General features: G+C 38.9%; 1 pseudogene; it reads right to left on the bottom strand.

Moving 5' to 3' along the window:
- Positions 1-1,643: 1,643 nt before the first annotated feature.
- Positions 1,644-9,499, bottom strand: LOC112934877 (heterogeneous nuclear ribonucleoprotein A1 pseudogene; annotated as a pseudogene).
- Positions 9,500-10,646: the final 1,147 nt, after the last annotated feature.

Genomic DNA, 10,646 nt, shown 5'->3' with positions numbered 1-10,646 from the left:
TAAAAAATTTAATGTTAGAAGCATATGGGTGGCTCAGTCAGTTAAGCATCTGCCTTTGCCTCAGGTCATGATCTCAGGGTCCTGGAATCAAGCCCCGCATCGAGCTCCCTGCACAGTGGGAAGTCTGCTTCTCCCCCTGACCTCTGCCTCTGTTCTCCACTCATGCTTGCTTTCTCTCTTTTTCTCAAATAAATAAAATCTTTAAAAAAATAAAAATTTAATGTTAGGAAATAAAGTTAACTTGCCTATACGTATTGCAATTAGTAGATCTGATACATGGACTAATGCCTATTGGCATTAGGCATGTAGTGTTAACTTGAAGTCTGAAATAATATTTCCTTTTTGAACTCTGATGATATGTCATCATAAATTATGTTGTTGAAAAATCATTTGATGGGAAGACAGAGATAGCTTTTAGATCTTCCCAATTCCCCACACAGAAATAACACAGTGACTAGACAGCAAAACCCAAAATATTCATGGACAACTTTTATAATAAAATTAGGTGGCATTTTGATCTCTCAAATTCCAAAAGTACAAATAGGTACAAACCATCAAGAGCAACAATACAAAAGATACTGCCTTATGTTCAGGAGAAAGCAGAGGAAAATAATGGTTAATCTGAAGGAACTGAGAACAGGAGATCCTAAAATAACCAACTAATCTTCACTGGCAAGTGTAGTGGGGGCAATCTGAGAACTGCAGCTGATACTAGGAGTGGGTTTTGCCTACTGTCAAGAGTGCAGGGGCCTTCAGTAAGGCCTGAAAGTGTTGGAGAAGTCTACGGCCCTTAGATTCTTAAAATTGATCAGCTAGGATTCCTTTCAAGACAGAATTCCACACCAAGGAGAAACTGTCTAGAGTGAATTAAAAACCTAGCCAACAGAGAGACAACCAGAGGACCAAAGAGCAATGTTTAGATAAGACTCCAGGAGGAGACAGAGACAGGAAACTCAGCAAGCTGCCTTATTACCTAGCACTATACAAACAGCAACCGAACATGAAAATTAAAAGAATAGCTGAATTCTAAAAACTTGCGAAAACCGTTTTACATAAAATACCTAGAAACTATTGAGGTTAAGTCCCAAAAAACTGTTACAAAAATAAAAGAGAATAAAAAAGAATAGGATGTTTACAGATGATATAAGCCTGCTAAAAAGACATGTCCATAAGAGGTGAAAGTCATAACCTACTAATTATAAATAAATTAATAGAGATTAAGAAAATGGCCCAAGTTATGAAAAATAACATAAGTAAGATTAGAAATTCTAAGAAGTGACAGAAAGCAAGAAAGAATTGGAAATTGAAGAAAAATCATTTTAGAAATGAAGATTAAATTGAAGTACTATAAGACTAAATAAACATAACAAATAATGCTCTAAGACAAATATAAGGCAAAAAAAGAGAAAAGAATTTTAAAATCAAAAAGAAATTCAAAATAAAAGATTTGAGAAAAAATGACAGATATTGAAGATAGACAAACAAAATCTAGTATAAGGATAATAGCAGTCCATTAAGAAAATTCAAAAGAAAGAAAAGAATAAATACCAAAATATGAAATTTAAGAAAAATTTCCTAAAATTACAAAATATATATTTGAAAGTAATTTTTTTTTTTTTTTAAAAAGACACATTTATTCAGCGTCATGATCAGACTATTACATTTAGCAATCAACAGCATGGGTGCAAAAAAAAAAAATCTACATTAAAACCCTTTGTTGGAATGCTTTACACTTTCCACAGAACAGAAACTAAAATAACCTGTTATACAATTAGTCACAAATACAGTCCTCAAGTTTTTTGCCCATACACATGAGTATTGTCTAAAACATGTCTTCTTTGTAGCAGGTAGGCCCTGCCACCACTGTGCTTGGCTGAGTTCACAAATCTGTTGTAACCTGTAGCTTCCCTGTCACTTCTCTGGCTCTCCTCTCCTGCTAAGCTTTGTTTCCTGGCAGTAATTAAAACCTTCTGCCACTGCCATAGCTGCTGCTGCTGCTGGAACCGCCATAGCCACCTTGGTTTCGTGGTTTGGCAAAGTATTGGCCTCCACCACCATAGGGGCCAGAGCTTCTGCCTCCAAAATTTCCTCCTTTCATGGGTCCAAAATTTGAGGATTGATTGTTGTAATTGCCAAAATCGTTATAGCTTCCGCCACCTCCAAAGTTGCTTCCACTACCACTGCCATAGCCGCCTCCGCCTCCTGCGTTGTTATAGCTGTCATAGCTGCCACTCCCGCCATAGCCACTGCCCTGGTTTCCATAACCCTGTCCACCACTTCCATAGCCTCTGCTTCCTCCAGAGTAACCAGGGCCGCCTCCTCCATAACCACCATCATTACCAAATCCGTTATAGCCATCCCCACTGCCACCATATCCACCACCACCTCGACTGCCACGGAAGCCCCCTCGACCACTGAAGTTCCCTCCATGACCAAAGTTGTCATTCCCACCAAAACCACCTCCACGACCACCACCAAAGTTTCCAGAACCACTTCGGCCTCTTTGGCTGGACCAAGCACTAGCCATCTCTTGCTTGGATAGGGCTTTCCTTACTTCACAGTTGTGGCCATTCACAGGATGGTATTTCTGAATGACAATCTTGTCTACAGAGTCGTGGTCGTCAAAGGTCACAAAAGCAAAACCTCTCTTTTTGCCACTGCCTCGGTCAGTCATGATCTCAATCACTTCAATTTTCCCACACTGTTCAAAATAATCTCTTAGATGATGTTCTTCAGTGTCTTCTTTAATGCCACCGACAAAAATCTTTTTCATAGTTAAGTGGGCACCGGGTCTTTGAGAATCCTCTCGGGAGACAGCCCTCTGGTTCCAGGACTCTTCCGTCCACCTCGTGCGGCCCAGCGTTCAGGGCCGCATCCACCTCCTCCACGGTGGCCTACGTGACCAACCCAAAGCCTCTGGAGCGCTTGGTGTTGGGGTCTCTCATTACCACACAGTCCGTAAGCGTCCCCCATTGCTCAGAATGGCTCCTCAGACTCTCATCGGTGGTTTCGAAGCTCAAACCTCCGATGAAGAGCTTCCGCAGCTGCTCGGGCTCTTTGGGAGACTCTGACTTAGACAGGACGGCGGTGGGAGGGGAGACTTTCACGATGCTTACTCGGCGGCGTCCAGGGGCAGAAAGCTGAAAGTAAATTTTGAAAGAGCTTAACAGGTACCTGAGAATATTGACCCAAATGACTGCCACTAAGACAAATCCTAGTTAAATTATTGAAAGAAGAGGAAATCCTGTATTTTCTAACTAACTGAACATTAGAAGCCAAGGAATGATACAATTTTTGTTTGATTGATCAAACTTACATTTGAACAAATAGAAGTATGTAAAGGTGTGAACGTGACAAATTAGTTTTTTTTTTTTTTAAAAGACTGCATTTATTTGAGAGACAGAGGATGAGAGACCGAGACAGCATGGGGGAGGTACAAAGGGAGAAGAGCTGCTGAGCAAGGAGCCCAATGCAGAGCTCAATCCCAGGACCTAGGGATAATGACCTGAGATGAAGGCAGACACTTAACCTACTGAGCCACCAGACACCTGAAGAACTTGTTCCTGAAGCTGAATCCAAAAACAGGAATGTTCCATTTATCTATCACTGCATAGCAGCATACCAAGCCACACCAAAACTTAGTGACTAAAAACATCAACTTCATTTATTTTGCTCATGGATCTGCAAATTTGTTGGGGCTGAGTTGGGTTGGCTCATCTTTATTCTACTTAGCATCACTTGGACAGCTAAAAGCAAAGGAATTGAAATCATTGAAGACTTGGTTGTTCATTCTTATGTCTTGGTAGTTGGTGCTGGCTGATTGTCCAAACAACTACACATCCTCTTTTCACGTGGCCTGGACTTCCTTCCAACATGGTGGTTGGGATTCTAAGAGTCACATTCCAAAAGGGAGAGATCCAGGTGGCAGCCCATTGTCTATTATGGTCCAGCCCTGGGCATCCTGCAGCATCATTTCTACTACCTTTGTATTTACAGAAGCATTCACAAAGGGAGTTCACCCAAGTTCACCCAGTTCTCAGAGTGAAACTGACTCTCCATCTTTTGGTGGGAAAGTGTCAAGGTGCTGGATATTTTTGTGTCCCTACAGATATTTTTGAGCTTTGTTTTACAATGTGGTAAAGTTACTTGAAACGAGTTTGCTTCTTTCTAATCCTACTTTTAAGATATGTTAACAGTACTCAGTCTAAGGCTATTCATTCTTTAATACTGAGGGAAGATCTTTTTGAATACTCTACCCAACGTCCTGTGAAACATGGAGTCTTCCACTCTGGCTGGTGGGAGCCAGCAATACTTCTGGTCCTGTGTGAATTTTGGACATAGGAACAACTCTTGGTAATTCTTTTCTTAGTCCCAGGTAGTTTCCTTACATTTCTGGTTGGTTGGTACTCGGGCAAATGCTGGACAGGGAGCCTCTCTTGTTTTCTAGAGTTCTTTCTCTTTATAACTCTTTTCCCTATGAAACTCTGCCCTTCAAAGCTGCCTTGGTCACCAGGGAGTCTGAGTTCTGCCTTCTCAAGTCAGTAAATCAGCTGGGCTCCTCCTGGATCTCCCCTCCTGTGCCTGGAAATCCTCAAAAGGTAGTAAGCTGAAGCAACAGTGTTTCCTAGCTCTTGGCATCCTTACTCTGACCCATCATTGTCTAATGTTCTGTGTCTTGAAGACCAGTATTTCATATATCTTGCCCATTTTTTGGGTATTTTAGGCAAGAGAATAAGTTATATTCCTGTCTCCATCTTGACTAGAAATGGAAGTCCTGCTTGGCTGCCTTTTAGTTATGCCTTAGTTTATCTTGCCTCCTGCAAAGACTTTTAAATCCATAAATATTTAGAGAATGTTTCTCAAAGCACAGTAAACACCTGTGTGCCTACCTAGTGTTTCCCTGATATTAAACCATTCATGCTTTGAGTGTCAAGTCACTAAATTGTCTCTTTTACTTTTTATTTCTGTTTCAAGATTTAAGGAATGTTAAATTATATTTCTACTGCTGCTGTAATACATTACTACAAACTTTGCAGCTTAAAACAACTCAAATTTATTCTCTTGCAGTCTATAGGCCAAAGGCCTGTTCTCCCAGAATGACTTGGCTGTTTCCTTTATTCCAAGTCTCACAAGGCTGAAATCAAAGTGTCAGCAGGCCTGTGTTCCCAGCTGAAGGCTCTGGGGGGAGAATCTGCTCCCAGGCTTATTTGCATTTTTGGCAGAATTCAACTCTATGGGCCAACCTGGGTATTCCAGAAAAATCTCCCTATTTTAAGGTTCATAATCTTAATTGTGTCTACAAAGTCCCTTTTGCCATGTAGCATAACGTATTTACACATTCTGGGGAGTAAGATGTGGGTATCTTAGAGGATGGACATTTTTATGCCACCACAGAAATAAGTTGTAATTGTTTTTATTATGGGTTCTAGTTCCCTAAAGTTTTAAAATTAGAAGTCACTCTACATATTTTTGGATGAGGATTTCCCTTGGAGGTCAGTTTGCTTTCTGAAGACTTGGGTCTCTTCCTCTGCCAGATTCTTAGGCCTCAGTCATGCTTTCTGATCTGGTAATAACTAATCATCTTTCCCTTTAGACATCTCCTCTTTGAGAGCAACTAGACCTGGGTCCATCACCTTTTCCCATTTACATACACTCGATATGATTTCTAAAATCTCCTTTTACTCCTAGGTCAATCTCTTGCTTGCTTCTTGTTCTTTCATTGTCATGCTTCTGTCTAAGCATATTTTTACCATCAATTCAATCTCTTCTTTTTCTGAGCAAATATGATTCTAGAGACAGATTGTTCCAGGAACAGTACTTTTAAATTGCCTACATAGCTCTTGTATTTCCGATAATTTTCTTGAGTTATTTATATATACCAACTGAGGAAGATGGCATATTTCCTATATAGTAAAGTCTCACAGTTCTGGATTATATAATTAATAAATTAGAGCCAATTTAAAACTATTATGTTGTATGGGTGCAAGTGTGTTTGTGTGTATTTGTGTGTGTGTGTATGGTGACTTCTAAGCTGTTGACAACCATAATGACCATAAGAGTTTAGCCTTTCATCTGTGGGTAAAGCTATAAAAAGCTGTTTGGACCCTACAATGTCAGAATCCCAACTCTTTTAAACTATTAAACTTTAGAGCCACCTACCCTGATCACATCAGGAACCTCAATATTCAAGTGTTGTTTTTGTCTTCATATACAAGTCCTTGTTCCTATTTCTCAAGGTTTCTTGTGTTTTTCTTACAGATGATTTGGCAAATATTTATTATTCTATTATTTTTCTGAATCTAGAGCTAACTTGAGGCATAGATCAGGGAGCAGACAGAAATGAAGATATCAGCTTCATAACAGGTGAAAATTGAAGATGGTAGTGTAGACGTACTACCATGATTTGTTTCTTAACGCATCACTCCTGACTTAACCATTCAGGAAGTGATGCATCTAGACAAAGGTAACTTAGCACCTAGGTTTCCCATAGGGTTGAGAGCAGCCCAGAGTGTTTTCTCTCTATTGGTAGGAAGGTTTTTTTTTTTTTTTTTTAATTTTTATTTATTTATGATAGTCACAGAGAGAGAGGCAGAGACACAGGCAGAGGGAGAAGCAGGCTCCACGCACCGGGAGCCCAACGCGGGATTCGATCCCGGGTCTCCAGGATCGCGCCCTGGGCCAAAGGCAGGCGCTAAACCCCTGCGCCACCCAGGGATCCCCTGGTAGGAAGGTTCTAAAGAGGAACAACCAAACATGCTAAGTCAAGCAAACTTTTTTTTTTCCCCAGATGCATTAATTAGGTAAGTCATTCCTCTTTTTACAGGGAGGAGGAGTGAGTAATGAGGGAATTGAAAGAGTCAGGAAAACATGAGATGAAATGAATAAGGTTTCACCCTCACCCCACCACTTTATATGGGTGTTTATCATACCCCCTCCACCATGTAAGTCAGTGAAAGTAGATACAGTGTCTTGTGTATAAGCCTAACTATTTGGTAGAATTTGCTCCAGTTTTTCTTAAGATGTTCAACTGGATCTCTTTCCAGGTGGGTGTTGTCCTTTGTGTTCATGGACTATTATATTCTCAGAGACAAGGCCTCTGGGTCACCTAGATCTTTAAATGCTTTTAGTTCTTCCCAGGTGGATCAGCAGGTCCAGGTGCTGTCCAGAGATGGAGAACAGTGTGTGTGAAAAGGGCATGTACCGTGACAAATGGATCAATTGTCCTCTTTTCCTTCTCTGACACATTTTCTGATTCTCCTTTTCTTTTTCTCAATGGGTCAGGCATGAAATCTCTGCTACCCTGCCTAGGGGCATAATTTATCTAAAATACCTCCATTGGACTGTGATTATTTAATTGGATTCACTTGATTTGGCCTGTCCTATTTTTGCCTGTATTTTGTACACAGAAAAGTGGGGACTGGCTGTCTTTTGTCAGCATCATCATCATTTTACTCAGCCCTGACTTACAACAAACACCAAAATTGAAATAACCTAAACTACATTACCTCCTAATTTTGACTCATTGAATCTGATGATGGGAAGATATTTATCAGTCCTTGGGTATGAAGATAGGCATCCTATCTACAGATACTTCTCACTATTCAAATCTCATTATCCAAACATTTACTCTATATCCTTGCAAGAATATTACCCACACTTCATTCTTTGAACTGAAAACCTGCTATAATGAGTATGTTTGTGCATCAGCAAAATCATTTTAATTGGGCAGGACTCAGGGAGAGAAGATGTAAAACACGCTACATCTCAGCTGTTCTCCCAACAGGATTACAGCATGTGTACTTGTGTTGTTCAATGCATTTGCACTATTGCTATCAACTTCATTACTTTTTCCTTCAGAGTTCAGCCTTTATGTTTTCCAGTGGTTGCCTCTGTAAAGTGCCTGTAAGTACTACCAATATGGGGTCTAAATTAGATACCAAGTGTTAATTTTATTTGAAGTCAGAGGAATGGTTAGTTAGCATTTGAAATACTTTAATCAGGCATACACTCAGACAGGCAGTTAGCATTTGAAAGAATCTAATCAGGAGAACATTCTCCAGAGGCACCTGCTACTAGGACTCCCATTATCTAGATCTGGATCAGTACTAGTAGGTGTCCTAATTACAACATATGGAACATTGAAATGAGTTTTCACTGGTGAATTGAGTGTTCAAGATATAGAGGTTGGTTAGAAATATTGTGTAGGAACCTGTGACTTACATAAAAAGAGACAGTGTTCAGTGGACCAAGCAGCCTAGACCAGTGGTTCTTGATTAGGGAGTGACTTTGCAATTTGGCAATGTCAACATTTTTGGTTTTCTCAATTGCTACTGCTACTGACATCTAGAGGATAGGTGCTAGGGATGTTGCTGAAAATTCTACAATGCGCAGAAACTTCCCATCCCTTAGCTAGCCCCCAACAAAGAATTATTGGCCCAAAATATTAGTAAATGTCAACATTAGAAACATAGCCTACACTCTTTAGAGTGGTGCCCTAGGTCTAGGATTCTATTTGTTTCTATGCATAGCCATTAACAGGTGAGTCTGTCTTCTGCCTCGGACTAGAAATTTAGTTGACACCTGCTACTAAAATATTGATGCAATTCCCTCCAGTGAACCTTTCATGGAAGGTGCTAGTTGGAGTTCCTATGAGATCAGAGAACTGGAACTTAACTATTTTTGTGCCTGCTTGGTAATGTATGTTTGAATGTTGTAGAATTCAGTCTGAGACCTGCTTTCATTGTAATAGAATTCCTGATGGATTGAGAGATCTTTAGAGCAAAGATCTATAGTGTTTACCAACCTCTTGTTATTAGATACTATTTATATTTATCAAAATAGGCTAATGATTGTGCATAACTAATTTTTCTTAGATTTGTTCCCAAAGGCAAGGTATATCTTCAACCTTCTGTGGCACTGACTACCCAGGATCTTGAGGAGATTTTACTATGCTTAAATATTTGTGCATACACCGAATAGGTTATATTGGGCATCTTTTATATACCAGGCATTGTTATAGTTCCTATGGATGTAATGGTAAACAAAATAGACATAGTGCTTGCTTTCCTGTGGATTATATTAGAAATATGTCTGAGTTCCAGTTGGGAACACAAATAAGTTCTTTTGCTAGAAGGCAAGTTATTTCCAAAGCAAACTGATAGATACAAATAAACATAAGAGTGAAGGTCACATGCTACTGCCAATTTTTCCAATATAAATTTTCCCCCAGAACAAGGTTTTCCCTAAATTCTAGTGAAAATCTTTGCTTATAAAATATCTAGGATAATTATTTATGTCAGAGAATCTACAAAATCTGCAAATTATTGGTACATGAGATGGAAAATGCAATAGAATATTTGATAAAGTCTCTTGGTTCTCCAGTTACTTCAATTTCACTTCTACATACTACCATCGTAGTGTTTTCACAGTCCATCACATTAATGCACATTTCTGTCTCATCTGCCAGGTTGTGCACTGTTTCAATGTTGGAATGGTCCATTTCCAGTACTTACCAAAGAACCTGACACAAAGAGGGAATTATGCTTAAAAGATGAATGAACTGGTATCATCACTTATTCCTTTAAAAAAATTTTTTTTTCATCACTTATTCCTACATCTAGAAAGGGCACATATTATTTGTATTTATGGTTTCTACAGATTGTTTAATGTCCAGAGTAAAAGGGTGAATGTTAGTTTTAGAAATTGCAAGTGGAAAGAACAAATAGCCAATATAATGGTCAAGGTGTCCACTTGAGAAAGACTGTCTGATTGCTGGCCAAGAGGACTCACAGGTGGCATTTATTATCTTGGTAAGTATATAATCTTAAATCTTACACAGTTAACTCTGAGAGTGGATGTTCTAATCACTGGTGTGATGAATTTCTATTAACAAGACTCATGAGATTGATATATGCATACGATTGTTATTATAACAATATTCACAAGTATTGGCATGATCAGAGTATTTTGACCTGTAGGCACATCCATTTGTAATCGAAATCAGAGCAGTGAGATTTAGATACAATTTTTTTTAGTCTGATGTATCCTTCTCCCTGAAAGGGAGGACATTTTTCATAGGGTTGTAGTATTCTAAGTGTAATTGGTTAGGATGCTTTCTTCCTTGGATGAAGCTTGTCTGGGCACCCCCAGGTTTTGCTCTTTCAATTTTCATTTCTAAGAATTTCATGACAGTACACTCCTGCTTTTCCATATCCTCCACCAATTTATGATGGAAACTTTCTTTCTTTAAGGAATATTATATTCACTCAGATTGAATTTTATCTTTTTGGCCAAGAATCTCTGCATTCATGCATTATTCATGGACTCTAAATCTCAGTGGAGATTGTCACACTGTAGCTTTTATGAATTACGACATAAACCATATTACCCTCCCTTTTTCTCTCATGTCCTCCCTCTCTCCCTCCCTTCCTTCCATTTTTCTTCCTTCTTTCCCTTCTCTCTTTCTTCTTACTATTGTATCCTTTCAATTTTTCTCTTTTTAAAAATCAAGTCCAATCCTGCTAAATTAAAAAAATTATAGTCGTGACAAAGATCATTTATATTTACTATTTTAAATTGTAACTTAACTTTTGTTGAATACCATTGAAAATTTAAATAAAGTTAGGAACAAAGAATTAAGTTCCAAT

This window comes from Vulpes vulpes, chromosome 3 (genome assembly GCF_048418805.1).
Source record: "Vulpes vulpes isolate BD-2025 chromosome 3, VulVul3, whole genome shotgun sequence".
Classification (NCBI taxonomy): Eukaryota; Metazoa; Chordata; class Mammalia; order Carnivora; family Canidae; genus Vulpes; species Vulpes vulpes.
Note: the sequence above shows the minus strand (reverse complement) of the source record. Positions and strands in the feature narration are given on the sequence as shown.